Source organism: Arachis ipaensis, chromosome B01 (assembly GCF_000816755.2).
Source record: "Arachis ipaensis cultivar K30076 chromosome B01, Araip1.1, whole genome shotgun sequence".
NCBI lineage: Eukaryota > Viridiplantae > Streptophyta > Magnoliopsida > Fabales > Fabaceae > Arachis > Arachis ipaensis.
This window is the reverse complement of record NC_029785.2, coordinates 18,375,537-18,403,041: the sequence shown is the minus strand read 5'-3', so window position 1 is coordinate 18,403,041 and position 27,505 is coordinate 18,375,537. Positions and strand designations below refer to the sequence as shown.

The window sequence follows — 27,505 nt, the reverse complement described above, 5'->3', positions numbered from 1 at the left end:
CCTTTCCATGGCAAGCTTTATGTTGGGCATCACCGTTGTCAATGGCTACTTCCCGTCCTCTCAGTGAAAACGTTCCAAATGCGCTGTCACCGCACGGCTAATCATCTGTCAGTTCTCGATCATGTTGGAATAGGATCCATTGATCCTTTTGCGTCTGTCACACGCCAAACAATCGCGAGTTTGAAGCTCGTCACAATCATCCCTTCCCAGATCCTACTCAGAATACCACAGACAAGGTTTAGACGTTCCGGATCTCAGGAATGGCCGCCAATAGTTCTAGCTTATACCACGAAGATTCCAATCTTAGATTAGAAACCCAAGAGATACGCATTCAAGCCAGCTTAATATTGAAGAACGAATGAATATCTTGGAGAAGAAATAGACTTGAGTTGAATAGAAAAATAATAGTACTTTGTATTAATTCATGAAGAATAGTAGAGCTTCACACCTTAATCTATGGTGTGTAGAAACTCCACCGTTGAAAATACAAAAGTGATAATGGTGTAAGCATGGCCGAATGGCCAGCCTCCAAGGTCTAGGGACTAAACGTCCAAAGCTTCATCCAAATACAATAGCAAAAGGTCCTATTTATAGAGAACTAGTAGCCTAGGGTTTACAGAAATAAGTAGTTAATGCAGAAATCTTCTTGCGGGCCCACTTGGTGTGTGCTTGGGCTGAGCATTGAAGCTTCCATGTGTAGAGACTTTTCTTGGAGTTAAACGCCAGCTTTTGTGCCAGTTTGGGCGTTTAACTCCAGCTTTTGTGCCAGTTTTGGAGTTAAACGCCAGAATTCTTGAGCTGATTTGGAACGCCTGTTTGGGCCATCAAATCTTAGGTAAAGTATGAACTATTATATATTGCTGGAAAGCCCAGGATGTCTACTTTCCAACGCAATTAAGAGCGCGCCAATTGGGCTTCTGTAGCTCCAGAAAATCTACTTTGAGTGCAGGGAGGTCAGAATCCAACAGCATCTGCAGTTCTTTTTCAGCCTCTGAATCAGATTTTTGCTCAGGTCCCTCAATTTCAGCCAGAAAATACCTGAAATCACAGAAAAACACACAAACTCATAGTAAAGTCCAGAAGAGTGATTTTTATTTAAAAACTAATAAAAATATAATAAAAACTAATTAAAATATACTAAAAACATACTAAAAACAATGCCAAAAAGCGTATAAATTATCCGCTCATCAGCTGCCTCACAATCCTCTCCTCCTTTTCCCTTGCCTTCGTGGCAGGATCAGGAGCAAAGGCATTGCGTTCCTCCTGCTCGAGATTGGAGACTGTCTTGTGGCGCTTATCGTCGCGCTACTCCTAGCAGTATTGCTAGTCGAGCTTAACATGCAAGAGTTCATCGATTTGCTCTATTTCTTTCTGGGCCCTTTCACTCTTGAAATTTTTTCACTGATCTCATCACAAAAGAAGGAGAATTGGTCCCAAGGTTTGGGTTTCATCGTTATTAGTCTTTAAAATTCTCAGGTATCTGAATTTATTTTCTCTACTAAATTGTGCAATTATTTCTATGTGAACCCTAATTTCAGTTATTTTATTTTATTTTTGTCCCAATCATGCAGCTCACAAAGTAAGCTTTGAATCTTTGATCGGAGCTATATACATTTTTTCTACACCTTCAAGTAACGACTTTGAACAAGAAAGTTTTCAGATTGAAGTAAAACTTCAAAGAATCCAAAGGGAGTGAAAGACCTTGCTTTGATAGTTGCTAATTTGGTCTGTGGCTATGCGATTTTGTAGATTTGGGTGGCAGCTACATGTTTCTCACATCACCTGAAGGGAAGGATTATAAGAAAATCACCCATTTAGTTACACTTGAAAAGTGTAGCTAAAAATAAAAAAAATGATACTTTAGGCAAAGGCTACGCTTTTTTGGCTTTGGAGACGCTTTAGTGGGGATGACTATTCGGCCATTGCCTATTCTCAAAGGCTGTGCTTTTTTGTATCAAAGGCTACGCTTTTGACATTTAGAATAGGCACTTTTCAAGTGATACACTTGAAAACCAAAGGCTACGCTTTTCATCACTCATACTTACCAGAATTCAAAAAAATAGACTACACTTATCTTTACTACTGCATCACTTTAGAAACATAGCAACATTATATACCTATAGTTACTCTATATAAGTGTAGCCTTAGGTCCCTCACTTTTATTTTAATTTCTACACACACACACACACACACACACACACACACACACACACACACATATATAATAATTAATTATATTATTAAAATAAAAAAATAATTATTATTATTTAAAATAATAATTTTTATGGAAATACTTAACTCAATATTTTTTAAATTAATTATTTTTTTCGCTTATATGGTTCATAATCATGCCTAACAACTTTGATATTCACAGTAATAATATACAATGCAAATATCCCTAAAAATGATAAAGAAATAAAGAAGGATAAATACTTCCACTAATAACTATTCCAAGCCAACAATAACATTTAAAACTATTCCAAGCTATCATCCATCATTCGATAAATCAATCCAAAGTCATAATCGGCCATTCAATAATAAATTAATCCAAGGCCATAATCGACTATTCTTTCCAACCTCAAATTCATGTTTTAATATAAACATTTTTCATAAAAGCCTTGAAAATAGTTCAAACCCTTCACTTACCAAGCTATTCTTTTAAACCTCAAATTCATGTTTTAATATAAACATTTTTCATAAAAACCTTGAAAACGGTTCAAACCCTTTACTTACCAAAATCCACCAAAAGCGAAACATAACATTTTTCTCAATCACAAACACCAAATTCATTTTTCTAAGAAATTTTCAATCTACAAATAACTCCATCAACAACACAATCAATCACACATTATTCACAATCCACAAATAACTCCATCAACAACACTAATCAGTCATACACACAACCATAACCAATAATCAGTTATATAACAGACAGTTATACATTTGGATTAATTCACTAAATTTATCATGTATTTAAAGCCCAAAATATTTTAATTTTAAAATAATCCCCTACCTCAAAAAATTAAGCCTGCAAAAATTTTAACACAATAAATCCGTCTTTTGTTTATTCCTTTAATTCTTAGCAGCAGCAACAAACTTGATGTTTTCCAGGCAATATCAATAGCGACATCAAGGATCACAGCAATAATGACTTATCTGACATAAATTGGAATTAACGTGGAATAGATATTAAGCAAAATTAGAACATAATTGGTAATAGAGTATTGTAGTAAATAGGAACAGAACCAAATAATTATTTTTACCAAATGGAACAAGGCAGTGATGCCGCCGGTACTCTTCTGGCAAAAAAAAAACGGCGACAGAGCTCCAGCGTTTCGGCAGCAGTGGTGTCGGTAAGGAACGCCTCCGACAACTGCATGCAACACGACGATGGTGGCTGTAACAACCATGCAATGACAACAATGTTCAAGGAATTTAAAAGAACGGAAACTAAAAGCAAGACCCTTATCGACAGTGGATCTCGGCAATGGCAGCGCCCTTTTCCGGCGACAGAGGCTCGGCAACGCATCTCCAGCAGTGGCAATGGAGCGCGCAATGGTGGTGACCCACGACGGTGACACCAATGAGGCTTGCAACTCCACAGGGTAGCGACAGAAGTTTCTCTCCCATTCGCGACCAAGCTCGACACGCGGAGGAAGCTGGTAGCGACGGCGACGATTCGGATGAGGACGACGACGGCAACATAGACCTTTGCAAAGACGACGAGGGAACAGAACGTGACGGCGACGACCAGACGTTGCGTCTCCTCTCTCCTCAGCTAAACTCCCTCGTGCATGTCTCCTTCTCTGTCTCCCCCTCTTGCTCGTGACAGCGGCGGCGACGGCAGCACCCAACCCGCCGACATCGTCTCCCTCCTTCTTTGTCCCTTTTCTGGGTGTGTGTGTGTGTGTGTGTTTGGGAAGGGGGTGGCGGCTGTTAGTGTTAGGGGGTTAGGGTTAGGGTTTGATTTGTTTAAAGTTAGGGTTTGGGTTTTAATGTGGGGATTTTTGGGTTAATTAGGGTAAATAATTTTAATAAAATTGCGACATAGAGTATTAATTTAAAATTTAATTTAATCCCTTAAAATTATTTTAAAAATATTATTTATTATATCAATTTACTAATTGGCTTTCAATCAAGTACTCTAATTTAAAAATATAAGATGATATAATTGATTTTCTTTATTCATAAAACTTAAGGTATTAAATTTCAAAAATATCAATTAAATCAAATCATATAAAATTCTTATTATTTTACAACTACTAAACTTTATAATTTAAATAAAAAAATTATTCAATAATTATAAAATTAGATAAAAATTCTAATTTTAAATAGTCCAAACCTCATTATTTTTAAATTTCTAAAATTTTAAATTGTAAATAGGAAAATACTCAATAATTACAAAGTTAGATAAAACCTTAATTTATTTCAAATTTAATTTATCAAAATGTGTTTTAATTATCTTTAATAAAATAATTTCTGAAATCAAGGTCTCTAATGAATAAATAAATTAAAATTACTTTATAATAACATTTTTTAAAAGTTCTGGATCTTACACAGTGGTAAGTGAATGCAGGTGAAGAGGATAAAGAGTGGCGACAGTAACGAGTGGTGGCGAAGGTGAAGTGGTGAGTGGTGAGTGGTGAGTGGGGAAGAGAAGCGATAGTTAGTGGAGAAGGATGAAGGTGAGTGGTGAGGGGAAAAACCTTTCTTCGAAGTGTTGAGGGGCCGCGAGCTATGTGATTTGGTGAAAAGAAAACAAAAAGATTCACTAAGTGTCGAACGTGAATTTGGCGTTCTTAGAAATGTTTTTGAAGCGCAGTCAAAACATAACAAATAGTTTATTCTTCAAAAGAGTTTTTTTTTTTTGTGAGAAAAGTGTACCCATATATATTAAGATAAAGCTACATTTTATAAGTGATCTTTATAATATCTAAGGAGATACTTTTCAAGTGATGTCATAACTGTGTTTCCTATTCTCCTATAAAAAACTGAAACGGAGAAAAGCGTAGCCTATTTTATGAATAGACTACCATTTTCAAATGTAGCTTTAAAAAAGTGTGACTGAATGGATGATTTTCTTGTAATGGAGATTTGGATCAGAAAGTTGAAAGTGACCTTTTACTCCTTCTGAATTAGACTATGTGCTTTCGTTTTCTTTTGTTCCTTTCAGTGAGTTTGGCGCCTTCTTCACTATATGGAAGCTCTAGCACATGGTAGTGGTTAGGGGTGGCAAACGAAGAAGCCTATCCTGCCTAACGACGGACCGGTGCATTGGCGGGTCAAACTCACCAAATCTCTTTTTTTATTTATAAACCATTAAATATTAAATAATATATATAATTTCACAACGATTCAATAAATATATAATTTCTAAAGACATGAAAAAAATTATAATTTCTAAATTTATAAACATTAAAGTCTTTATAATATAAATATGTAATAAACATAATCATAAACTAAAATTTTTGAAACAAAATAATAAAGCAAACATTGTCCAAAGCAAAATAAACATTGTCCAAAACATACAATTAAACATCTTCAAGTTTATAACCAATCAAACATAAAATATAATCCAAAATATAAATTAGAACATCTTCAATTATCATCTTCATCCTCTTATAGATCAATAACATCATATAAATTTGTAAAAAAATGGTCCTAACAAAAAAAACGCCTGGCCCGCTGGGGAAGTCCGCCCCGCTCTGTCGAAGCCCACCAAAGACCACAGATTAGGCGGTGTGGGTTAGGCGGACTTTTTAAGTTTGGCAGTTTCAAATTTTCAGCTCAGCCCACTTTTTTTGGCGGGTTATGTGGGTCGGGCCGGCGAATTTCGACCCGTTTGCTACCTCTAGTAGTAGTCCACGTCTGCGTATATTGTTGTCGATTCCCAAACGGATTTTCCAATGGAATATGGGTTTCTTTGCTTTTAGAGAGGGATATGATTTTCTCTTTTTGTTTCTGTTGAGTCTCTTGATTTTTCGACGTCGTTTCTGATGTAGGGAGAGGTGAGAGTAGAGAAGTAGATTTGGTGAGATGGTGGATTTTATAGTGGTGGTCATGGAAGGAAGATGAGAAAGGAAGAATAAAGGAGATGGTTTTTATTATACAAAATTTTGAAAAAAAATTAACAATTAGTTATTTTTGTCAAATAAAACTTATCTTGTATGGGTATAACTCTAGTTTAATCTTTTCCAGTCAGTTTTATTAGCGTCCAAATCTTTCATGATCAAAAATGACTATTTACTCATTGAAATTACTCTAATTAGTAACTTTAACATGTGCTCTTAGATCACATGTTAGTTAAACACACACACACACATATATATATTATAACATTTTAGATTTGATTCCTTCACTTTCAATCAAATTTTGAATATATGTATTAAGTAAATAACTAAATAAGTATGTAACAAATTTTATTATAAGACAATTAAATCTTTAAAAAATATCACTATAAAATAAATTAATTATTTTTAAAATAACAGAGAAATCAATATGTATGATGAAAATAATTTTCAAAAACTTTCAGACATTAAAAATGTGTTAAAACCTAAAATTTCCTATCTTAAATTTTTGAGAGTCAATTTACGAATTTATTCTATATAGTAGTTGGTAAGCATATATATGCACTATGTTTGGTGGATTTGGTTAGTACTTTTCAATTGTAAATTAATTCTTTCTCTAAAAGGTTTTGTCAACTCCTCAAACTTTCGGGTATATATATATAATGATTAGTAATTATAGTAGTTTTTGCGAACAAGCTAAGTATCTTAAAGGGAATGAGAATTATTAAATTATAAATTTATTATAAAATTAAAAAAATATTTATATTAGAACGCATTGATTATATGAAAAATTTTAATTTCTTTCATGAATAGTAAGTTTGATAGCACCCTTAGAATTAAACCATTGCTAAGAGTAGTAGCATAATTACACAAGAAGAAAAATTAGTATTTTACCAAGAGGAAGTTAGGTAGTCAAGTGTCCTACAAATACTTATATCCTATGAAAATTAGGATGAAATATGGTTATTCAAAACCTAGAAACATGCTGGCTACTACTTATTATTCAAACAATTTAATCAATGAGCTTCCTAAAAAAAGTCCTCATTGGAAACAAGCCACGGACAATGAGCAAGAAGGATTTGCCAAATGTGGCATTTGATCCCTTGTTGATCTTCCATCATATGCTGCTATTGTTGGACATAAGTGGGTCTTTGGCTCTTTGCCATTAACAAGAGCCCCGACGGCAGAATTCTAACGTACAAAGCACGTCTCGTTGTTAAAAGCTTCCACCAAGTTAAGGGCATTGACTATGAAAAAATTTAGAGCCCTATTGTGTGTCCCACTACAATTAGAATCATCATCACTGTTGCTTTAACACGAAATTGGCCTATTAAGCAGTTTGATTTTGATAGTATGTTTCTTATTAATGGTGCATTAACAGAATAAGCATATATGCAATCACCGGATGGTTGTAATAATAAGCAACTGCCATCTAAGGTGTGCAAGCTAAATAAAACCATCCACATACTTGTTTTCATGTCGATATATATATTTTGGACACGACACTTATCGATACTTGTTCAACACGCGTGTCTGCTGTGTCGAACCGTGTCTTTAATAAAAAATAAAAAATTCTTCTCCGGACATACTTAGACACACCTAAATACCATCACGTGTCAATGTTTCCAATCTTATTCTTAACATGTATTCTTAAAATAAATTTAGAAATAGTATATATTATTATTTATTAAAATAAAATTATTTTAAATACTTTATATAATTAAAATAAGACATTAAAATATCAATAAAATATTATTATGATTTATCTAAAAAATACTTTATATTTTATATGTATGCATATCCTTATATTTTATAAGATTTTAAAATTCGCATGTTGATATGTCTCGTATTGTATCATATTCGTGTCCATGTCAGTGTACGTTGATTATAGAAACCATCTATTGCCTTGAGCAAGCTCCAAGGACTTAGTAGTTCTACTCAAATTGATATATATTGATCAGTAGTTTAAATGCAATATTTCTTCTAAAAGAGTTGGCTAGGTTCAATTATTTTTTGGGTTTGGAAACATATTTCCTTCAGGACCAGAAGTTGCTCTTAACCCAAACCGTATGCTAACAATTTATTGGGTAAAGCTAGGATGAAACAATCGAAACCTATGCCTACACCTATGGTTCATCACTAAAACTTCGGAAAAATGATTTTGATATGTCTGTGAGAAGGGAAAACCAGAATTAATTACTGATATTACTTAATATTCAAGATTCAAGAAGTGCCAATGTATAGAAAATTAGTTAGGCATGTGTTAGTGAGAAAATAAAATCAGTTAAGTCCATGCTATATATAGTTAGACACATACTTGTAGAAACCAGATTTTCTCATTCAAAGAAATACATATTACAATTTACATTTACAATTTCACTCTCATTCATTTTAATGTCAAAGAAGATGCCAGATGAGTGGAAAAAGAGCACTTAGAGTGATAGAACGGAGGCTGAGACAAGAGACACAAGTAACAGAGAACCAATTTAATTTTATGTTAGGCAGATCCACCACTGAAGCTATATACCTATTAAGAAGGATGATAGAGAGGTATCGTAGTAATAGAAGGATTTACATATGGTGTTTATTGATTTGAAAAAAATGTACGATAGAATGCCAAGGGAGGTCTTATGGAAGGTTTTGGAAAGTAAGAGAGTAAGGATCGTATATATTCATGTAATTAAAGACATGTATGATGGGGCTACATCTAGTGTGAAGACTCAATGTGGTGTGATAGAGGAATTTCCTATAGATATAAGATTACACCAGAGATCATTCTTAAGTCTATATCTTTTCACATTAGTATTTGAAGTACTCACAAAGCATATCCAAGATCCTGTACCATGGTGCATGCTTTTTGCTGATGATATCGTTCTTATAGGAGTGTCAAGGGAAGACCAAAAATAAGAAGTTGGATTTATGGAGAGAATGTAACACCCCGTTACCCTAAGTCTTATCTCTAGTCGTAAAGCGAATAATAACAAGACGTCACGACAGTTCTAAATCTTATAATATATATATATATATATATAACTAGAAGTCCGATGAAAGAATAAAGCTCAAAGTCGCTTAAAGCGGAATTACGAAACGCGAAGCGTTCACACACGATAACTAAACGCATAGGTACAAACAGAACAAGACATAATACATATAAAACCTTGTGGATAGCTCCAAGATACACAAGGTAATAATTAAATTAACAAGATATGTATAAATAAGTATGATGTACCAAAAAGAGGAATAGTCACAGCCTGCGAAGTTTAGGTCAGCTAGTCAAACTGAAATACAAAAGAGTTTTGGAAGTTTAAAACAACTTATACAATTTATCTCTCAAATCAAGCCTCTAAGGCCATAAATCTAAAACAGAGAAGTGAGATAAAGTACTACAGCAAAATAATCAAAAATACCAAAAAGATAACAAAAGATCCTCCGCTCTGTCACCATCCCGCAGCTCACCGAGGTGGGTTACGACCTGCATCTGAAAAGTAACAATAATATATGGTATGAGAACCGGAGGTTCTCAGTATGGTAACTGTGTCTAATATATAAGATGTAAGGTTTCGGGACACCGAAGACAATCTTAGAACTTCACACCCAACAGATATTCAAGCTTAAAACAAATATTTAACTTAAACCATAAACCATAAACAAGGTTATCTAAACTTAGGAGATTTCTAACTAATACCAATCACATCGCTGTGTCCCACAGTCTTCGCCAACCTAACCTCCATGTGATCCCATCACCACCGCCTACCGATCATCCTCAACACCCGTAAAACACATATAATGCAAGCAAGTAAAGTACAAATAGTATTCAGGTATAACAAATAAGTTAATTAGCATTTAGTCAAATAGGCATAACTTATGTAATAAAAGCAAACAAGCAGATAGAAAATACATATGATGAATGCCTACTCTATTTGGCTCGTGATATCACTTGTCAGTTCAAAATTCCAACCCGACACATCCCCGGGATGTCGTCTTTTTGCCACGACCACGGTTATAGTGCCCTACTTACTATTTCTAGTGCCCAACACNACTCTTTCAGGTTATAGTGCCCGAGTTCACTCTGGCAGCAGAAAGGTTATGTGAGCGGGAGACTGCCACAGTCCTCACATCTTAATGTAGGCGGGAGACTGCCTTGGCCCCTATGCCAGCACCGCTACCTCGACAAGCGGGAGACAGCCACAGCCCTTGCTTGAGGCACACAGCAACTTACCAATCATTACAATTCAGTGATACAGCACATCTCATAGCACAATTTCGCTTAAACTCATTCGAATCTCATCATCCATCATCAACATCTCGAGTTCATCACTGACATCTCAAATTCATCATCAGTCCGGTGCCCCATTAGTTCACAAAACAAACTACCCAACTGACATACCAGGCTTAAGTCACTGTCTTCTAAAACCCGTATATAAATCCATTAAATATCAAACATAAGCACTTATACGCTAGTCCTAGGCCTAATTATTAACCACAAGTCTTAACGAGTAGTTATGGAAGTTTAGAAGACTAGAGGACCCTTAAAAGTGAAGAAAATTTATTTTTCAGCAAAATAGGGTCTATGTACGCATGCCCATTGTATGCGTACGCATATATTAAATTTTACCCATTTCGCGTACACATATAAGAGTTCGCGTACGCATAGGTGCCAAACAGAATGGCACGCTCACTTATGGGGGTTCACGTACGCATACACCTCCAGAATTGCAAAATTTTGTAAAGTTGCAGAAATCAGTTTTAAACACCAAACTTTAAACGTTCATAACTTCCTCTACAAAAATTCATTTTCTTCAAACTTTATATCAATTTAAATATCTTTGAATGAACTTTAATTTAAGATAAATTTCAATCAATTTTGAAAACTGAGGCTCAAGTTATGATCTGTCAAAGTTCACCAAAAATTAGTTTTTACCAAAAATCAGCTAGGTTCTCAAACTTCCAAACTTCATAACCAAACCAAAACAAACACACCCAAAACCAACAGAAAACCTCATACCAACATTTATCGACCATCTCTCATTCATTCACTACTAAAATCATTATCCCTCTCCATCCTCAATTCAACCTATCTCATTCATTTTAATTTCATAATTATCTTTATAAAGTCCTATTCACCACATCAATTCACATACACATAACCACAACTATTATTTTACAACCACCAACTCAACATAACCAAATCACATATACCTTAATTCAACTCGTTGCAAATAACATTTATCCACTCATCATCCCATTTAATTCAAATTCATCATCATTCAATCCACAACAACATCATCAATCATCATTAATCATCTACATCATCATTTAACATCATAAATTCATCAACAATTTAAAACATATCCTAAGGTCCACTAGCCTAAGTGTCCAAAAACATTACATATTACATAAAGAAAACTGAAACTATATCTTGGCCGATTTTCAATATGTGCAAAATACCAAAAACTTGATTCCAACAAGATCAACAAGCCTCAGGCACCAACACCATTTCCAAAACTCACCAACTATCAAGCCATACACATATAACATACCAAGAATCAACACTATCGCTAACCAAAATATCAAATCATAAGAGTTTGAAGAGACTTACCTTACCCAATGATATTAGGGACAAAACCTAATAATATTCCAATGCTAGATAACTCCTAAACAAACAAAATCACAAAACTTACTCAAAAACCAAACCCAAAAATGCAAAATTATTAGGGCTGGAAACTAGAGCTTGAATTTCGAGTTCTTACCAACAAAGCTTGACTAAAAACAAAGAGCTCGACGAGAGCTTCACATGGCTACAAATGGCTCGTCAATCGGAGCTCCGTAGTTCAAGTTATGGTCATCGGAAGTGGAGGATGAATAGTGACCAAACCCTTTGCTCTCTTCTCTCTCAAAGCTGCGCCCCCCTTTTCTTATTTTAGGGTGGAATGAGCTGATTTGTCTCATTAATGGGTTTAAATATGTTGGACCTTGGGCCGGTTTGGACCCGGTCCAACCCGTTAGCGTTTTAGGTCCGTTTAGCCCACTTTGGGCCAAAATCTTTAAGATTAGTGTCCGGTTTTCGATTCTAAATTATTTTTTTTCCTTTCAAAATAATAAATTCAATTTTCAAAATCTTATTTTTCTCAAAACACGGTACCGGATAGACTAGAGCTGGTACTGCCGGCTTAAGTATCGGTACACATTTTTACAAAAATCTTTCGCAAAAGATACATTTTCCAACTCAGAAAAATTCATTGAATTCAAATTTTACCTTTTTATTTTCAAAATATCATTTCCATATTTTCGATCTATTCCGGGCAGTTAAAGCTATTATTTTATTAAAACGATTTTACGTGAAAAACTTCGGTTCTTACAGAGAAGCTCTAGAAGTGTATGGTCTGCGCATAAGCCATAGCAAGACGGAATATATGGAATTTAAGTTCGGCCGCCGAAGGAAAAACCCTAATACAAAGGTGAAGATTGGAGAAAATATCCTACGAAAAGTTAAATGTTTTAAGTATATTGGGTACATCATACAGGATAATGGAGAGATTGAATAAGATGTAAACCATAGGATCCATGCAGGTTGGTCAAAATAGAAGAGTGTGTCTGGTGTTATACGCAACAAAAAAGTACCTTCAAAACTTAAAGGTAAATTCTATTGCACTGCTATCAGACTGATTATGCTTTATGATACAGAGTATTGGGCAGCCAAAGGGAGCACGAATATAAGTTAAGTGTGACAGAGTTGAAGATGTTGAGATGGATGAGTGGTCCTACGCGATTGGATAGAATAAGGAGCGAGGATATAAGAGAGAGTCTTAGAGTAGCACCTATCTTAGAAAAGATGGTAGAATTGCGTCTTAGGTGGTTTTGCGCAAGTTATCAGGTGATGAAGCACCCCTTGGATCTAATCGCCCAAGCCTTTCCTTGGACAATAAACACCATAGATACATATTGGCCTCTTTGCCATTGATTCTTAGAACTTTATTAATCATTGAATCATTTTTGATCTTTTCGTAATTCATTTTTTTCTTGCTATCTCTTTTCTCTCTTTTTCTTTATTAAATTCAACTTAAGGATATTTAAATATTCAGAGATCTCATAATACTTCTCTAAACCTTTGTTTATGAAGAATCATTCTTCTTATTCATTTGAGACCATTCACATGTTATCACATTCCATGGAATGCAATCACAAGTCATGGACTACCACTTTATATAATAGGACTTTATTTAATAGATTCAATATTCCTCCACTATTTAGCCATTCTTTTTCATGATGATTAGAAGGCTCAGAGGATAAGCATAGTAACAAGCATGGATATTACATTAAGAAAATATGTATGATGCAAAGACAAGGAGAAGGAAAAGTAAAAAGGAAACTTAAAAGAAAGAAATACTAACCACCATACACAAGTTTTACCATATTCTCTGTCCTGATTTCTTTCTTCATCCTCATTCTTGGTTTTGGTTGCAACACCAAACTTAGAATTTGGCCATGTACAGATTGGTAAACACCAAGCTTAAAGTTTGGACATATTATCAGGTGGTGAAAATCGTGAAGGAACATAGAATTCTAAGTACATGTTATGTTAAGTGATGTATGCAGAGGAAGAAGAAGAAGAAGGAAAAGAAGAAAACAATGATGGTAGCAAAAATTTTTAAAAGCTAGTTTTGAAAATTAAAATCAACAAAGAAAAACCATGAGTAGAAGGCAGAATTTAACTAATACTTGACTTATTCGTTGAAATATTTTTTTAATTGGCTAAAAGAAAGGACTTTAATAATGGGAGAGAGAAGAAAGTCCTCACTGATTGGGTTGCCTCCCACAATATTACTACCTCTTTGTGAACAGCCTCATTTGTTGTTGGATTAGACCTTCTCTGTTCTTGCACTATAGGTTTTGAATCTTCTTTCAGTGATATTTTATGCATGCATATCGTGGGCTTCATTCCCTTTTTTTTCAAACATTGAGTGCTGTTGAGAATTTTCAATGGCTTCTTCCTTGAAAACTTCTAGGATCGATGGGTTAATTAATTCAATCTTCATGCAATCTTTCACCTCACTAGGGTGTGGACTCTCAATGTTGATAGCTTTGCATTCCTCTCTAAGATTAGGTACTGTGTCACTTGGAGAGGAATTTTCTTATTTTTCTGCCAATTGATTGGCAATTTGTCCCATTTGCTTTTTCAAATTGTTGATGGAGCTTTCTTTGTTTTTGGAGTTTGTTCTTGTTTCTTGCATAAAATCTTGGTTTCTTGAACAATCTTAGCAATGGTTTAGGATAATCTTTCTATTTTATTCTTAAGAGAAAACTCAGCCACATTCTGAGCTAATTTCTCTACATTGAAGAATGCTTGTTTTTGGTTCCACCAGCCATTGTTAGAGTGATTACTCCATCCAAGGTAGTATGGTCATTCTCTGTCCTGGAGAAATATTCCATGTAGTTTACTTGTTCTAGGGTTGGCTCAAATTTCATCATTCCTTTACACAAGAACACCAAACTTGATTAAAAGCACCATGTGGAATAAAAAGAATAGAATCAAATAAAATCTAATAATGAAAAAGAAATAAAATAAAAACAAAACAAAATAAAGACATTATCTAATTTAGCAATGTAACACAATGTATGATGTCAATCTCCGTTAATCCCCGACAACGGCGCCAAAAATTTGATTAGCAAAAATTGAAGCACACGGATACTAGCAAGTGCACTGGATCGTTCAAGTAATACCACTGTGAGTGGATATCATTCCCACGAGAATCAAAAGATTGAGCACGCAAATATCGAGTCAAATAACTAATCAGATCAGTGAAACATGGATTAATAAATGTTGAAATTTGTTGAAAACTTAAAAGGGTTGAATGTTGGATTGCTTGAGGGCAGTGAATGTGTGGTTGATTGAAAGAGAATATACAATGGAGAAGTCAATGATTTTGGAGATGTTTAAGTCCTTAGAAAAACCAAACTTTGTTTTGCTATTCTAACACATGTAAAGATCGTTTCACGATGAATCTTAATTAACCGATTTTCAATGTCTTAGCTTCTCGGTTTCTCTTCAATTAACCAACTACCAATGTGTTGGTCAATCAATTAATCGAAGAGGTTAAGTGCGAAATCTGATTCAGTTCCTCATAAAATTCAAAAGTAGTCCTTAGGTTGGATTATATGTCCGATTGAATCTTATGAGAAAACATAATTTTTAAAAGTTGTCCTAATATGAATTATATGTCACGTATTCAAAACTAGGGTGATTGAAAATCATGCATTGTGTTGCACACTTTAAAAACCACTATGTCTAGTAGATTAAAAAAGTCACGTGAAAGAGTTTTCAAGTATAATTCGAATATTAGTTCTATCGAAGTAATAAATAAATTCAAAATGGGATTATCATGCCTGTCAACATTACTAATCCTATAGAGATGAAGAACTAAACACTCAATAATAAAACAGATCAATGCAATACTTTAAAATGGAAAAAAAACTTAGATTAATAATTCATAGAATCATAAACAGAGCCCCAAACTCTTTGACAGAAGGATTAGTTACTCATGGTGAATTAAAAAATAAAGCAAAAGAAAAAAGAAAAAGAAGAGAGACACATGAGGAATCAGAAGATCCTCCTCCCATATGCCTTTCCTTGTGAACAAAGTTCACTTATTTATATCTTACATTTACCTAAAATTCAAATTCAAAACTAAATTTTTATCTTATCTTTTAGGAAGAATAATATAACTAATAATAATTCAAATCCTAATCAGAACTAATTCAAATCAAATCCTATCTTATAGAATCTTCCACAATCTTAACCAAAATCACAGCTTCCAGGAGAGAATGGGCTTGCTTGGCTTGTAATTTGGGCTCTTGGGCGTGCCACTTGCTGTCTGAGCTTGAAACCTAGCCTCTGGGTACTCTTCAAAGGCGTTACGTGCCTATTTTGAGCGTTACATGCCATGCCCATTTTTGCTGATTTTACGAGCTGAAAGGTGAGGGTCGTTTATGGCTCAAACAGAACGTTTACTATAGACATATGCATATCATTTTGAAGCTCCGGATGTTAGCTTTCCAAAACCATTGAAACTGTTTCATGCGAATTTCTCTAGCTCAAGTTATGATCACTTGAGTATAAAGAGGTCAGAATTAACAGCATTCATAAATTTGCTTCCTAGGGGTTTGCTTCTCTAGGGCATGGCATGCCCCTCTTCAAGTGTGGCACGCCTAGCTTCTTTTCCTTTAGGGCGTGGCCTTCTTTATATGGTGTGGCACACCTGGTCTTCTTCCTTTAGGGTGTGGCATGACCCTATTTGCCACGCCCTCTGTTTGTCTCTCTAGAGCGTGGCATGCCCATGCTTCTGCTCCCTTGCATGGCTTGGATCCTTACGTACATAGCTCTTGGATTTGCATGTAATGCTTGTCTCTTTGAATATGCTTTCTTTGCTACTTGATTTTTCTTTCTTTTAACCATATTTTCTTGAAAAAACTTAGCAAATACCTTAGCAGCAAAAGATACTTAAAAGTAATGAGATTAGAAGATGAATCTATAATTAAACCTAAGAAAATAAGAAATTAAAGCCAAAAAAACTACTAAAGATGCAGATGCATCATGTAGTGATCAAAGTCTCCTAGCTGGTTTAAGCACTCTCATACAATACAGCAATTGAAGACAGTAAAAATATATAATATACCTGAAAGGTACATTCCATCAAGGTTCAATGTTTCCAAATATATTGATTATCAAATAATTTCATTTGTAGATGTAAATTGGACTTTAGATTTGGATGATAGAGAATCAATAAAGTGAGAGGAGGGGATTTCAATTATTGAAGAGATGAGGCCTATAGTGAAGCATTAGACTATTGCAATTTGATGGATATGAGAGCAATTGGAAGGTTGTTTACTTGGTTTAGAAGAATGAGAGGGGAAAGATACATAGTTAAGATATTGGTCTGGGCTTTTTCCAATATGGGATAGTGTCATCTCTTGCTAGATGCTTATTAAAAGTGCTCAACTGAGTTTACTCTGATCATTGTCATATTACCATTCAGCGTAGGAGATCCCCTTCTCCACAAAAAGATCTTCACTTAGGTTTTAAGTTACTTGGATAATGAATCCTTCCATTACTTAGATAGTTCAGGATGCATGGAGTAAAGACTTCCCTAATGTGATATCTAGCCTTATTAAAGTTCAGAAAAAGGCTTCAAGTTTAATAAGAAAGGTTTTGGTAATATTTTTCTAAAAAAAAATAAGCTGAATGAATATATTAGCAAGTTACAGTAGCTTTTAAAAAGCCCTACCTATATGTCTCTATAGTAGGAAGAAAAGAGATTGAATTAAGAATTTATTAAGATCCTATTAAAAAAATAATATGGTATCAGAAGCCTAGCTAGAGAATAATAGGTGAAATTTGGAGAAAGTTATACTAGATTCTTTGACTTGCAACCTCTCATGCGGAGAAAAAAAAATCCTATTGTAGCTTTTGTCTATGAAACTCTCATTGTCCTTATTAAAGGAAAAAACAAAATATGAAAAAAGTATGTTGGCCTTTAAGATTGATCTAGAGAAAGCATATGATAGAGTCGAATGAAGGTTTTAAAGCACTTACACTCTTAAACTTTGGTTTTTCCACAACCACGATCGTTATGAACTGTGTTTATTTCTTCTCCCTATCTATTCTTTAGAATAAAAATACGTTTTAGAGTTTTTGCCCCAAACATGGCTTGAGATAAGGGGACCCGATGTCTCCCTACTTGTTTGTATTGTGCATTGAGAGTTTGACTTGTTTGATTTTTCATAAAGTGGCAGTAGGAGAGTAAAATCTGGAGGTTATTTTTTGAGGGTGACCTAGAATCTCTTACCTCGTATTTGTAGATAATTTACCCCTCTTATGCAAAGTTAAGAAAATCCAAGTTGAAATGGTGATGAACATGCTTCACTTTTTGCAAGGCCTCTCGCAAAAAGGTCAACTTTCAAAAATCTAAAGCTCTTTATTCTAAAAATGTATCTTCAATCAAAAGCAACTTTTTGTAAGAATTTTTAATGTTGTTTTTACTCAAAATTTATGTAAATACCTCGCAGTGGATATTGGTCATGCTAGAACTATAAGAAAAGGGACTCAAGAAATTGTGAAAAAAAATCAAAAGAGGTTAAAAATTTAGAAAGGTTAGTTGTTGAATAAGACTGCATGATATGTTTAATAAAATCAATTTTTTTCTCAATTCTATTTATCAAATACAAATGTTCGTTCTAATGGCCTATGCTTATGAGAAAATCAATTACATCACCGCCATTTTTTATGGAAAAGATAGAGCATTGGCAAGGGTTTCTCCCTGTTGAAATGAGAAACCTTAATTTCTCCTAAGAAAGTCTGAGGTCTAGGAATTACAGATGCATCTTATATGAATATAGCTTTGATTGAAAAATTGATTTGATAGATTATGAATTGGAAGGATAAGCTTTGGGTGCAGATTATACTAGAAAAATATTTGGAGAGTAGTCATAACCTAGACTTTAAGATTCTAAAAAATGCGTCCAACTGCTGGAGGAGCATTCTATTGGTGCCTAATTATCCCAAGGAAGATTTCGACTAGTTCACAATAGGTCCCATTAACCAATGTCTATGACATGATTCCAGGGCCATTCAAAGTAAGATCTGTGATGCTCCACCATATATCCACATCTTTGAGCTCCTTTTCAGGATCGAAGATGTATGGTTTAATTTTACTTGCCTTTTGGATACTTTAACCATCCCTTTACCACAAAAAATGAAATATATGATCCCAGCTTTAATCCATTGTTGCAAGTTGGCATTCATCCTAAAAGGTGGTGGAATCAGCTTCCTTTAAGATTTATACTACTAGAGATGGTTATAAGTGGTTATTGAAGTATAGATATCAATAGAATGAGAATGATCATTGGAATTGCGTCTGTGCTCCAAAAATTCCTAAATAGATTAAGGATTTGATTTGGCTCTACATCTATCAGGTCTTACCTACATCTTTATTCCGCCACAAAGAAAATTGGTTGATTTGAATTTATATCCGCGTTGCAAAGAAGATAGGAAACAGTTCCACACTATCTTTCTTAGTGTAACAAGGCTAAGGTTATTTGGGATCTCTTGGATGCACCCTTATTTAGTAGAGGAGCCGCTATTAGTACAAAGATTTGAGATCTAGATGAGGAAAGCTTTAGCAGGGAAGGAGTCCCTTTTCTTTCCTAAAATATGGTGAACATAGTGCCACCGAAACTAGGATATTTCGATCCCCAAGATGAATGATCGAATAAGAAGGTATCAATGCTAAGAAAGCTACCCAAGGGTTATATCAGAGCATTGAATCGGCCTGGAATCCTCCATCGAAGTATATGGTGAAAGTTAATTGTGATGTTAGTGTCTATCATGAGCATAATTTGGTTGGTTTTGGCTGTGATTCAACTGGAACCACTACAAGAAACACCGTTAAAATTGACAGCCAAATCGACGGCTAGGCTGTCGATAATATTAAAAATCGACGACAAAATCGACGGTGGATGAGGTCGCTATTAAGCTTGTCAATTTTTCAAAATTCTAATAAAATCGACGGCTTACCAGACCGTCGATAATAATTCATTAAAATCGACAATCTTCCCGTCTATAATATGAGTTTGAGAGTTTTACCTGCTTAATAAAATTAACAGTTTTGCCATCGATATTATTATACAAAATCAACACCGTTTCCGTCGATATTTGATTCAATAAAATCAACTAAAGAGTCATCGATTTAATTATTAAAATACCGACAAATTTGTTGTCTATATTTTGTTTTCTTTTGTCTATTTTAAATTTAAAAAGTGACAACTTTACCGTCGATTTTTATAGCAACATTTTTTTAATTATTTTTTCTATTAAAAAATAGTAGACAATTAATGCAAATAAAATTTTAAATATCCAAATAAAATTTATAAAAAATATTAGATAACAAGACAAATAAACTTTTAAATATAATTTATACTAAATATTAGATAATGAGTTTACAAACTTATCAAAATAATAAATAATCCTTTAATATAAAGACTCAAGACAAGATAAATAACTAAACTCAGACTGATATTCGTTTAAATTGCAATCCACTAATAATACAAAATATTCAAAAAAAATAAATAACCTACCATACTCATACTCATACTCTGTTAGTGATAATATAATGTATAAGGAATTTGTCATTCAGTTTCAATTTTCATTTTTTCATTCAAGAGAACTAAACTACCTTGAGTATGCTTTGAATTTGAACTAGAACCTTGCTCTGCTTTGGCGAATTTCCCAACCGAGACTACAGTGCAGCCTTCATGTGCATGATCAAAGCAATACTTGCTAATTCCCTTGGAAATTCCATTCCTATAAGAAACAAAATAAACATTTGTCATGTCTGATCTTGACAATGAAAATTCATGATATGATGATTGTTACATCATCACTAGTTCTTACTTGTTTTTTGGATTTCTTGAGTTACGTAGAAGAAGAAAACCGGCATTGATGGACTTGGCTTCCTCAGCTAACTCTCCACCTACTATGGAACTGAATGCCACTCTTGCCTCTACAAAATATTAAATATTGTAGTTCAGCAGTAGTTAAATGCACTAAATATGAAAAATGATTAGGATCCTAACTTATCTTCCTAATTTTTAAAGAATGTAAGAGTATCCATCAGGGCTAAGAGCGACCAACCTCTTCAGGAAAATGAACACCATTTGCCTTTTTTATAGCTTCAACCCTATAAAACAGAAGCATATATAATGGAAGTTCTGATTATTAGTAAAGTGACAAATACCAGCAGCGATAACTTGCACACATATACTGCACCAGAGATAGATGTAGCTAATTTTCCTTTTTAACAAGTTCTATGTATCTAAAACAAAAAAATACCTTCGTTGATGAGACTTGACATAGTTAATAAGAAGATAGTAATATCAAGCATATCAAGTTAAAATTATGGATTTTCTTATTGTACAAAGTAAAATAAAGGCCAAAATCTGTGTTTTTAGATTTTTTTTCAAGATAAGTTTGAGTAGTTCTCAATTAATTACACAGTGGGAGGAAAACAAAAGACTATTTCAGAAAAATACTTACATGCCCATGCCAAATTAACACATAGTTAACACCAAAAGATTTTATAACAAGATATGGAATGATCCTTACTTTTTCTTTTCATGCTTGTGCTCGACAAGAAGAGCAGAATCAAAGGTACCTTTGCCAATCTACTCTAGAATTTTATACTACTCCATTTCACTCTACCTCTTACAAGTCAGAGTAACACTAACCTGTAAATATTATTACTAGAAAAGTTAAGTTTATGAATTCATTGCAGCAACTAATATGACTTTAAAACCACGACCTAACATATCAAAGGTGTGTAATGAAGATCTTCAAAATTCAAATATTGTTGGATCAACCAATTCAAACTTACTTCAATACATTAGTTTCTATATCCACAACCTTCAAAAAAAAGAAAGTAATCCTAAATTTAACAAAAGCCAAAAATAAAGAAAAGCATTGAGAAGTATACAAAAACATAACTAACTTGCTTAGTTTAGTGTTAAAAATATAGCAAAACTGAAAAAAGAAAAATATCAAGTAAAATGCTACATCTAAGTATCATCTAATAATAATACACACGTGCACACATAAATGGATTGATGGACTACTAATATAAGTTTATTACCCTTCAAAATTCGGTTCCTCACAGTAGCTTTCAAAGAAGATACAGACTCTTAATCAAAACAGCTTATTGAAGGTGCCTTGTTAACACTGCTTCCGTATATCCAGTCACTTGAGTTGTGCAAGAAATGATCAGCAAACTTTGCAAGAGACTAATAGAAAAAAATGATCAGTAAACTTTGTATATAACTCACATGTCCTTTATGCAAAAGCTTAAAGTGTCTCTAATATGTCCTTAGTAAAAAGCGTTGCAAGACACTGAAGTTCTTTACAGATTTCCTCAGCATAAAACGAGGTTACATATAGTTGATATGTACATTGAATCCAACTTAATAAACAATTAGAGAACTAGCACAAGAAATAGAGAAGAACCCTACAAATCCATGTCAGTCATGAAAAGCGAATACAAAATTGTAGGATAACACAGAAAAATGAACAAAAGTAGTGATAACATCCGCAATGCCTTTCTTCCTTCATCATTCTCTGAATTGAAGACCTATAACAACTAGGTTTCAGTAATATTGATTATGATAACTAGGTTTCAATAATATTAATGCAATTGTTATTAACAAACACAAACTTAGAATTTCATGATGAAAATAGTATATACAACAACTGCAAAAATAAATATAATAATCAAAGAGAAAGAAAGAAACTTACATGAAGAGGATGCCGCAGCAGCGGGCTCGGCAAAGAAGAAGAAGTTCTACTCTCCGGCAGAAGACGGCGGGTTTTCTCAAACATCGGAGAAGACGAAATTTTGCTGATCTGCTTTCTGTCTCTCCTTTACGGTGACTCTGTCTCTGGTCTCTACTCTCAGGTGTTGGAGAAGAAGAAGAAGAAGCCTCACTCTGAACTCTGATTCTCTGAAGGTTTAGGGTTAATGTTTGGGGAATTGAGCGAAATGAGGGATGCGGGTAGTAAAGGCCGGCATAATTTTTTTGTTAATAAAAATCGACGGTAATTTCATCGATTTTAGTTAAAACAAAAATCAACATTTTGGTTGTCTATTTTATATAATAAATCTACATCGTTTATTTAATTTTAAAAGAAGCTCTCCATCGTTTAAATTTATCGACGACGAAAACTGTCGATATTATAATTATTAGAGTAGACAACTAGTCCGTCGATTATAAAGAAAAACAATTATCACGCTATCTCGTTGGCAATGTGAGGATAATATCAAGATGTTAGAAGTTACTAAAATAATAGATGACAGTATTTTATTTTTAATAATTTTTTTATTTTTATCGACAACAAGCCGTCGAAAAATAACGACAAAAAATTTGATCGTCGCTTTTTGGCGTCGATAATTACACTGTTTTTTGTAGTGAACTTAGCTGTTTTGGTTTGTTGCTAAATTGTAGCATTTATAGGTGCGAGTTTTTTTGCAATGTGGAAGGAATCAGTCTTCCGTACGCGAGCGTGGTTTCAAAACTTTGATCATTGAGACCGATTCCATGGACGTTTTTCTGTCGCTGCAACTTCTTTTTCCGCCAACTTGTGTGATAGGAAGGATACAAAAATTGTTAGTTCAAAGATGAGAAGTTCATTTTAACATGATAAGAACTTAAGAAGGGAAGCTAGCGAAATCACATATTTACTTAGGCTGGGTTTGGTAAAGCTTTTGCTTTTTAAAAGTAGCTTATGAAAGCTGTCTTTTAAAAGATAGCTTTTTAAAAGCTACAGTACTTGCGTTTGGTAAAATCAAATTAAAAATGACTTTTAATAAGTACAAGCATCACAATTGTGTTTGGTAAAACAGCTTTTAAAAGTTAAAAAAATTATAATAAACATGTTTATAACAAAAAATAATTTCTTTTTTTAAATTTTTTAAAAATTTATATAATATTTTAAAATAAAATAATGTTAAAATAAAAAATTCATAATAAACATAAATATAATAAATAAATTCTTTTATTTTTTAACTTTAAAATTTTATATAAGTATCATAAAAATTTATTTTATCCTAAACATCATTACTAAAAATACTAAATTAACATATTTAGTATTTATTTTATTATATAAGCATCATAATAATTAACATATTTACTTGATTTATTCTCTGTACTAATATAAATAGATTTATCATTAGTCAATAATAAAATTTGTATGTAATCCAATATTAATACTGGGTACGTTCATTACCCACCTATATATATTGGCTCACCTTTATAGATCACAAAAAATAGGACACTTATCTCAAATAAACTACTCTTATAATTATATATTTATATTTACATATGTATATACATGTTGTTATTATAATTTTGACTAATGTTTATGCAAAGAAAATTTTATGATTGGTTTTCATAAACCAGATCAACCTCTTTCCGTTTCAAAGAACAGAGAAAAACAAACATAATAGATCTACTGAAAAAATACAAAATTAACGCAAAAAAAAAATAACATAAATAAATAGAAGTTCATACCTAATATGTGATAGAGATGTATTTGTATTGAAATTTGTGAAGATTAGGTTGAAAAATAAAAAATATATGAAGATTGTGTTAGAATTTGTGAAGGTTAGGATGAGAAGTTAGAAATATACGAGAATTTTAATGACAATATAATAGCGAGAAATACGTGTGGAAAAATGAAAAAAAAATTGGTAAGCATAAGCCAGCTTTGAAAAGCTCCCTCCTAGGTGCTTTCAAAAGCACCCCTAACTTTTAAAAGCCGTAAGCACAAGCACTTGGGCTTTTTAATTTACCAAACGCAAAATGACATGCTTGTGCTTTTAAAAAGCACAAGCACCTCTTAAAAAAGCTTTACCAAACCCAGCCTTAAAAAGAAGGGGGTATTGGAGTGATTTAGATTACATCGAATGGCTAGCACTATCGACTTCTCTTTCGCTCTTATTTAATTTTTTTCTTAAACACCAAAAAAAAAAAAGTAATGAAACATGAGAAATTAATGTTACTTGACCAGGAATATAATTATTGTTGTATTATTAGAATTTCACATATGACCATTGTATTATATCATTTAAAATTTCAAGACTCTTGCAGTGTCACAAAAGTATACTCCTTTTGATTTATGATGTCTGGTTCCTTTTTAAAATAAAAAAGAAAATTCTTTTTTTTAATGAAATATATATTTAATTATTATTTATTTATCTGTATGACTTATCCTTGATAATATAATGTTAAATATAATTATTGTTAAAATATTTGCATTGTAGAATAGTCAATAAATAAAAATACGGGTAACTTAACTTATTAAATAAATTTATCAATAATTACTCACTTTTAATATTTTTTTTAGGGTAAAAAACGTATATGAGCCAAGGGGAGTTTAAAATTACCTAAATCCGCCAAATAAAATTCTGATACATCATTCTACCAAAGAACAAATTAATGTAATTCAAATCAATACAATTCGAATTAGATTTGTATGTAATTCGAATTGATATAATTCGAATTACTTGAAAGCATTGACAACACGTAATTCGAATCAATATGTCACGAATTATAAACTTAGAGTTCGAATTGTATCAATTCGAATTAGTAGGGAGACGTGCTTTGAAGGGAGTTCGAATCAAGTTGATTCGAATTACTCTATTTTCAAAACTAGTAGTAATTCGAAACGATATAATTCGAATTACTCCCTTTTCGTAACAAATTCTAATAAATTTTTTTAATGAATTTATTTAAATTATAGTACAAAAAATATTTTATTCTATGCAAAATAATTTAAAAAAACAGCTTAAAAAATATTTTTTAAATTATTTTGCATACAATAAAATATTTTTTTGTAGTATAATTTAAATAAATTTATTAAAAAATATTCATGAGCTATCAAGAATGGGCAGAAGAGTATTGTATAAAGTTCGAATTGTTCAACGTATAATTTGAATAAAGCTTGGTTTGGTAAAGCTTTTACTTTTTAAGAGTAGCTTATGAAAGCTGTCTTTTAAAAGACGACTTTTTAAAAGCTACAGCACTTACGTTTGGTAAAATCACATTAAAAATAGTTTTTAATAAGCACAAGTACTATAATTGTGTTTGGTAAAACAGCTTTTAAAAATTAAAAAAAATATAATAAACATATTTATAACGAAGAATAATATTTTTTTTCAAATTTTAGAGACCAATAATTTAAATATTTATTCGATTTACTCTCTATATTAATATAAATAGAGTTATCATTAGTCAATAATAAAACTTGTACTGATACGTCTATTACCCATTTATATATATTGACTCACTTATACAAATCACAAAAAATGAGGCACATATCTCAAGTAAAATTATATGAAGATTGTGTTAAAATTTGTGAATGTTAGGTTGAGAAATTAGAAATATATGAGAATTCTAATGGCAATATAATGACAGAAAATATGTGTGAAAAAATAAATAAAATATATTTTTAATTGTTTTGTATGGAATAAAATATTTTCTTTAATTTCTAAATTATTATTGACTATGTAGAGTACTTTATTTAAAATTTGAGTACCTAAGTCATTAGAACATTACAAATTTTTATAGTACTCCTAACATTTTTTAAGCCATTTTTTAAAATTATTTTGCATAGAATAAAATATTTTTTGTACTATAATTTAAATAAATTCATTAAAAAAATTTATTAGAATTTGTTACGAAAAGGGAGTAATTTGAATTATGTCGTTTCGAATTACTACTAGTTTCGAAAATAGAGTAATTCGAATCAACTTGATTCGAACTCCCTTTAAAGCACGTCTTCCTACTAATTCGAATTGATACAATTCGAACTCTAAGTTTATAATTCGTGACATATTGATTCGAATTACGTGTTGTCAATGCTTTCAAGTAATTCGAATTATATCAATTCGAATTACATACAAATCTAATTCGAATTGTATTGATTCGAATTACATTAATTTATTCTTTGGTAGAATGATGTATTAAAATTTTGTTTGGCGAATTTAGGTAATTTTAAACTCCCCTTAACTCATACGTTTTTTACCCTTTTTTTTATGGATCCCGCTAGGGAGACAATGGATTATTTGTACAATGTGTACAATGGTTATTGAGTTACAAAATGAACATCTCTCATACTATCTAGAATAACCATCCGAGTACTAGCGATAATAAACATCTTCCCAAAAGTTTATTAAACTAATTTTGGGGTTCACTAATATTCGAACTCTTGACCTTTTGAATCTAGCGCTCTAATACCATGCATGATACCACTCATCCCAAAAACTTCAGCTGATGGAAAAATGCAACACTAATAATTATATCTCTAATACTCTCTAAACTTCCATTGTACACATTGTATAAATATTCCATTGGCTCCCCATACTTTCCTTTTTTTATATATAAATATACAGATAACCTGAGTGATAAATATTATGAAGCGGTAGAATAAAAGTAATAAATGGAATGAAAGGAGAGAAATGGAATGAAAGGAAACAAATTATCCAAAACAATTATCACCCACTATCTTTTAAACTTATAGGAAAAATAAAAGATAACCTGACTATCTCTTATCTATTAAACTTATAGGAAAAATAAAAGTAAAAGATAAATAAATGGAATGAAAGGAGAGAGAAATGTGTTCCATGGAATAAATAAAATTTTAGCGAGTATCATCAATGATAAAAAAAATAAATAAATAAATAAATAAATAAAAGAATCAAGTGCCAAACTGAGTATCTAATCTATTCCCTTTAGCAATTGGCAAGGAACATCAATGACATGATGATTAGTCCATTTAAGTGTTTTCGGAATAATAAAAATATGAGTATTTATTTATTTTGATCTTTAAAAAATTTTTA

General features: G+C 32.5%; 2 long non-coding RNA genes across 4 annotated transcripts; one reads left to right on the top strand and one right to left on the bottom strand.

Moving 5' to 3' along the window:
* LOC110268743 lies at positions 1,452-17,771 on the top strand. Its single transcript, XR_002357171.1, has 3 exons — positions 1,452-1,556; positions 4,858-4,869; positions 17,755-17,771. It is a non-coding gene; the product is annotated as an uncharacterized LOC110268743 (long non-coding RNA).
* On the bottom strand, positions 20,223-22,680 carry LOC107626847. 3 transcript variants are annotated; one of them, XR_002359111.1, is made up of 6 exons: positions 22,405-22,680; positions 21,749-22,240; positions 21,226-21,347; positions 20,755-20,800; positions 20,515-20,623; positions 20,223-20,424 (listed from the first exon to the last, which is right to left on the bottom strand). It is a non-coding gene; the product is annotated as an uncharacterized LOC107626847 (long non-coding RNA). The 3 variants fall into 3 exon arrangements; XR_001617548.2 differs by having other exon boundaries at positions 21,749-21,896; positions 22,405-22,674; XR_001617549.2 differs by lacking the exon at positions 21,226-21,347 and having other exon boundaries at positions 21,749-21,896; positions 22,405-22,673.